Consider the following 7,043-nt stretch of genomic DNA (forward strand, 5'->3'; position numbering starts at 1 on the left):
AAAATTTATATGGTTGGGTTGCTCGCTCGGGGTGATGATTATATGCCAGAAGGTGCGGTAGGAGAATGATTTCGAGGAAAAAGAGGTGGTTGATGGAAGACTATATCATCTGAGAGCTAATTGAACAAAAGACAGGGTAGAAAGTAACTTCTAACAAATCTGGCCGATGGAATTATCTTAACAGATGCGAAATCTAAATCAAGTGCAAATATGAAAGTGTATTCGGTAATGTAATTTCGTCTGTTATGTCTCTAAAAAAATAATACAGATGGACACTTTGCTAGGGAGCTGCGTGGTTGGGATTATCACCTAGGTAGAAAATAGGAGAAAACCAACAAAGCAGCCTCACGGGTATCGAGGGTTGAAATGATGTTCAGCTAGTCTAGAAAACTTACGCCAATAACAACTGCAGTTAAAATAAGGAAACTAAGCGAAGGCGGCAATTTCTGAATTTTAAATTTCATCCCATGCCTTCTTGTTTGTGTTTTCGATCAAATCCACTGTCGTTGACCTGATCGGAACCACAAACGAGATTGAAAGAAACATAGAGTATCATTACTTCCTTAGAAATATGGATTAATTAATTGTGTTTTCTTGCCTTAGCATGCTTTCAACATTCCTTGGAGAAGATCAGATACTTGCTGTAGTATGTGAATCCCAATAATTTTCAAGCTTGCCTCCAGCTTGCTGATTCTGTATTCAAGCTGGTCGTTGTTGTCTTTGAAGTTGGTAAGGAGTTCCTCGTCTCTTGTGAGTTCAATCAGGAATGCTACCTTTAAAGTCATGGAATTCTAGAAGCCCTTCAGAATACTTTATTCAGAAGCCTTAAAGGATACATGAAGGGTTGCTGTGTTTATTTTATGTCAAAATGTGTTGATGCACGTTGAAGATGTGATCCCAACAATTGAACAACACACTTTTATCGAACGTTTCTTCATGCATCTTGCTCAACCAATTTGATAAATTAGTAAGCATAGAGTTACGTAGCATGTGATCTAAACCGGCTCTACCAAGCCTATCAAACTTTATGTAACTCTGAGCTCATTACCCTATAAAAAATATATGCCCAAGTTAGTGCACAAATCAAACAAGACCAATCTGTCAGCCTTTCTGCTGATCACTCTTCTCCAATATAGATGACAAGATATCTGCTATGCAAAAGTCTACACCATCGCCAGACATGCTTGCCTGGGAGAAATTCTTCAGAAGACATCAACAGATAACTTCAGAAGAATTGCTCCCAGGCAAGCATGTCTGGCGATGGTGTAGACTTTTGAATAACATATATCTTGTCATCTATATTGGAGAAGAACAATCAGCAGAAAGACTGAGAGATTGAGCTCATTTGATTTGTCCACTAACTCGGTCATATTTTTTTGATAGGGTAATGAGCTTGGAGTTACGTAACGTTTGATAGGCTTGGTAGAGCCGGTTTAGATCACACGCTACATAACTTCATGATTACTAATTTATCAAATTAGTTGACCAAGATGCATGGAGCAACGCTCGATAAAAGTGTGTTGTTCAAATATTGGGACCACATTTTCAACGTGCATCAACATATTTTGACGTAAAACAAACACAACGACTCTCCATGTATCCTTTAAGGCTTTTGAAGAAAGTATTCTGAAGGGCTTCTAGAATGCCACAACTTTGAAGGTAGTGTTCCTGATCGATCTCACAAGAGACGAGGAATTCCTTACCAACTTCGAAGACGGCAACAACCAACTTTAATACAGAATCAACAAGCTAGAGGCAAGCTTGAAAATTCTCGGTATTCACATACTACAGTAAGCATATGATCTTCTCCAAGAAATGTTGAAAGCATGCCAAGGCAAGAAAACACAATCAATTATAACTATATTGCTAAGGAAGCAATGATACTCTATTTGCCTTTTAATCTCGTTTGTGGTTTTGATCAGGTCAACGAACAGTGGACCTGATCGAAAGCACAAACAAGAAGGCATGGGATGAAATTTAAAATTCAAAAATTGCCGTCTTCGCTTAGATTTCTTATTTTAACTGCAGTTGTTATTGGCGTAAGTTTTCTAGACTCGCTGAACGTCATTTCAACACTTGATGCCCGTGAGGATGCTTTGTTGGTCTTCTCCTATTTTATACCTAGGTCATAATTCCAACCACGCATCTTCCTAGCAAAGTGGCCATCTGCATTATTTTTCTTTCAGAGACACAACAGATGAAATTACATTACCGGATACACTTTTATATTTGCACTTGATTCAGATTTCACATCTGTTAAGATAATTCCATCGGCCAGATTTACTAGAAGTTACTTTCTACCCTATGTCTCTTCTTCAATTAGCTCTCAGATGACATAGTCTTCCATCAACCACCCATTTTCCCTCGAAGGCATTCTCTTACCGCATCTCTTGGCATATAATCATCACCCCGAGCGAGCAACCCAACCATATAAATTTTGGCCAGGAAATAACTATATTGGGTTTTCGTTCTTGTTAGATGTAGTGCTAAGCTTCAAAGGCCCTCTAAGGGTTCAATGCACCCTAAAATTTAGTCCAATCGCTATTGAATCTCTTTACAATGACACCAAAACTAGATCCCTCCATAATTCTTAACAAATAAACATGAGCAAAAATCGACATTAAATCTTAATAGGGTATCAGAACCATATTCATGGTCCCCCAGCCTTATCAGTTCAGACCTACCAATATTAACTGTAAAATTGCAGTCATCTTGTTTGAACAATCTATGACTAATCAGTAAAAACAATATTCACAAAATCAGTGCACTCTATGTGTGTTTCCACTATAACATTATCAGTAATATATACCTCCCACATATGAAGTGGTTCCATCTGCAAGTAGCTTATTCCTTCAAACTCATCTTTACTGCAGCCTCTTGCGATAGTCTGATAAAAGTTGATCAATCTGATAAAAGTTGATCAACTATCAATTCCTTATATCTACAAAGAAAAGGAAAAAAATTAAGGTCACAAAAAGAACATTATCCATCTGTTGCATCAGATGTGGAGTCTGTTGCAACAAATGTGTAGTCTGTTGCAACAGATGTGGTATCTAATGAACATATCAAACCATCCTTTCTGGTGGTTTGATTTGTTCAAACAGTTTCTCCATCTGTTGCAACATCAATAACAATATAAACATCAACAACAAAGAAACAACAATATTTATTCCAACAGCATCATCAACAACAAAGAAGCAACATCCTTTGTTCCAGAACCATCAACAACACCACACCACAAGTTCCAACAATGCCAACCCCACCAGCAACATCAATAACTACATCAACAATAAAGAAACAAACAAAATACATACTAAAAAATGATACTGTCAACAAGGCTTTTAAATTTCTCTCAACAGATGACTTTTTTTGCATATTGTAATAAAAATTCTTGGTTTGTTTATTCAACTCTTAAAAGTTCCTTCAAATTTTTTTAATAAATATGACATGGATAAATAGTAATTAAATAAAAAAACAGATGTAAATAACTTGCAAAGAAGAAGACGAGAATGAAAGAGCAATAATGAACTATACGTTAATCTCAAAAAGGGGATCAAAACAAAAATTTCAGTCGAGAAAAGATATGGATCGATTTAGATCCGAAAAGATCTTTATGAGAAGAGAAGAGAAAAGAGAGAAAAAAGGTTGTGACCCTAAAGAGGAGAGAAAGAAAAAGATGAGAGAGTTGAATAAAATAAACTGCAGCTGAAGAAAAATTTCTATAGATGTATTGTGCACGTAGACGTGGGGGTTTTCACTATTCATTAATTAATATTAATTAATTTCATTAATAATTTGAGGGGCACGAGGAAGACTAAGACTAGTGACATTGAAAATACAAGACAAGACTGCTCAATGAGCTCACTTTTGAGATATCCAAGAAATATTTTTTACTGCCTTTAGTAGTAAGTACTACTACTTGATATTATCTAATCGGACTAGAAGCTTGCTTTAAAATTAAAAGAGAAAAAAAGATTTTTAAATAGATATGTCATCTGTTGCAACATATATAAATATTTGTTTAGAAATCCGAACAGCTCAGTCATCTGTTACAACAGATATAAATATTTGTTTAAAAATCCCAACAGCTCAGTTATCTATGACAGCAGATGAAAATGTCCATTTGATAATTAATTAAATCAGATATGTCATCCATTACAACAAATATAAATATCTGTTTGAAAATTTACAACAGCTCAGTCATCTGTCACAACAGATGCAAATGTCTATTTGATAATTAAATCAGATATGTCATCTATTGCAAATAATATGAATACTTGATTGAAAATTTTCAACAGCTCAGTCGTTTGTTGTAACAGATTTCATTGCAATTGATTTAGGTGGAACTAGGGATGAATAAATGAGCTCGCAGGGTCAACTACAAATCCAATTGAGTCTTTGCAATTACATAGCGTTGGTATTACGTTCATCCCAACCTGAGTCGTCGATCGATCACTCTGAGTTGAAATGAGTTCTCATCAACTCAATGTTAAGATAATGATAGTGCCTAATTTGATTTAGGTGGAAAAAAGGATGAATGAATGAGTTTGCAGGGTCAAGTTCAAATTCAATCGATTCTTTGCAATTGCATGGCATTGGTATTACGTTCATACCGACCTGATTCATCGATCTATCACTCTGAGTTGAAATGAGTTCTCATCAACTCAATGTTAGGATAGTAATAGTACCTAAGTTGATTTAGGTGGAACTAGGGATGAATGAATGAGCTCGCAGGGTCAACTACAAATCCAATCGAGTTTTTGCAATTGCATGGCATTGTTATTGCGTTCATCCCAACCTGAGTCATCGATCGATCACTCTGAGTTGAAATAAGTTCTCATCAACTCAATGTTAGGATAGTTATAGTACCTAAGTTAATTTAGGTGGAACTAGGGATGAATGAATGAGCTCGCAGGGTCAACTACAAATCCAATTTAGTTTTTTGCAATTGAATGGCGTTGGTATTGCGTTCATCTTGACTCGAGTCCTTCATCGATCATTCTGAGTTGAAGTGAGTTCTCATCAACTCAATGTTAGGATAATGATAGCACCTAAGTTGATTTAGGTGGAACTAGGGATGAATGAATGAGCTCACTGGGTTAACTACAAATCCAATCGAGTCTTTGTAATTGCATGGTGTTGGTATTGCGTTTATCCCGACCTGAGTCATCGATCGATCACTTTGAGTTGAAATGAGTTCTCATCAACTCAATGTTAGGATAGTGATAGTACCTAAGTTGATTTAGGTGGAACTAGGGATGAATGAATGAGCTCGCAGGGTTAACTACAAATCCAATCGAGTCTTTGCAATTGCATGGCTTGGTATTACGTTCATCCCAACTCGAGTCATCGATCGATCACTCTGATTTGAAATGAGTTCTCATCAACTCAATGTTTTTAAAACTATATCTTTTAAAAATTTTAAAATTAATTAAGATCAATTGGGACCAAATTACCAATTTTAAAGCTTATCATTCTTTTTCAAAATTACAAATCAACCCATACAAATCATCCATTTGCGCAAAAAACTTTTCATCTCAAATCTTAAGTTCTCATTGTTCTCTCTCTCTCGTTCTCGGGGTCTCCTCTCCCTCTCAATAATACAAACAACAACTACTCAACATATTGCTCAACCCTTCAAAACAAGTTATTTTCTTCCCATTTACGACTACACATAGTTATTTTTTTGACTTCATTCCCGCTTGTATCCATCATTTTCTCTGTCTTCGTAGGTAATAGAGTTTGAGACGAGTTCTACATTTGTTCTTTATTCTAAAAAATAGGGCTTTTTAGTTAATGATGAAAAAGAAGACTTTTAGTTGTATTATCTTCGAGAATGCGTTAACAATTTTGAGTTTTGATGCTAAAAAAGTAGAAAGTACCCGAGAAAACCCTAGTTTTTCTCTCAGTGTTTTGTTGATTGTCATGGTATTGTTGGATGGTGTTTGTGGTGTTATTGGTGGTTGGTGGTGGTGGTGTTGGTATTTGTGTTTTTTGGCGGTGGTGTCGGTGGTCTTTGTGTTGGTATTGGTGGCATTGGTGGTGGTCTTGGTGGCATTGGTTATGGTGGTGGTGGTCCATCTGTTGTAATGGGTGGAAGATCTGTTGGGAGATATTAAATAGGTCTTCAAACAGATTCCCCATCTGTTCCAATTGATGGGTTATCCGTTGGAGTATTTTCTTGTAATGTGGCGTAGAATAATTTATTAAAATTTGTCCACCTGTTGCAACAGGTGGAATATCTGTTGGGAGATATTAAATAGGTCTTCAAACAGATTCAGGTTCCCCATCTGTTCCAACTGATGGGTTGTCCGTTGGAGTATTTTCTTTTGGTTATATGGTAAGAATAATTTATTGAAATTTGTCTCACCTTTTTTTAAAAAATTATGCAGACATCAATTGCAATGTATTTTTTATTTTTCTTTTATTTGTAGTTAAAAGATGTTTCCCCTCAAAAAAACTAAAAGTGGATCAACTTCCAATCACCAAACAAAAAAGGCTGGTGTACAGATAGATTCAGAGGAATTTCCAGAACAATCTCGGTCAAGACAAAATGAAGCCGAGGAAATAATATCCCCAACTGACGTTTAAGTAACAAGATCACCAAATACTGCTTTAGGGATATTCATCGGCATCATAACTTGAAACTTGTCAATACTAATGGTTTTGACAGAATCATGGGGGAAACCTTTTGACGAACTTAGGAGTACTATGAAGAAGGAAAACATAGATGGACTTTTTAAGAAGAGCTTCTTTGCATACTTTCTTGAGCTATTTGGGCCCCGCCCTCTTCGTTTCCCAATGATCATGGTATATGGCCTTCTCAAGCACAGGATCAAGTATGCAGGGGATGATGAAGGTCCGAAGGAGGGCGGAAAAAAGATGGATGAAGTCTAGATCAACTACTGTGGCATGCCGATTTATTTTGGATTAAAAGAGTTTATCATTGTGACGGGCTTGAGATGCGATCATCCAGAAGAACCTCCCATCAAGAAAACACCCCACAAAGGGTCCAACAAACGCAAGGTAAGAAAGATGGGTTG

Source organism: Capsicum annuum, chromosome 6 (genome assembly GCF_002878395.1).
Source record: "Capsicum annuum cultivar UCD-10X-F1 chromosome 6, UCD10Xv1.1, whole genome shotgun sequence".
In the NCBI taxonomy this organism is placed as follows: Eukaryota; Viridiplantae; Streptophyta; class Magnoliopsida; order Solanales; family Solanaceae; genus Capsicum; species Capsicum annuum.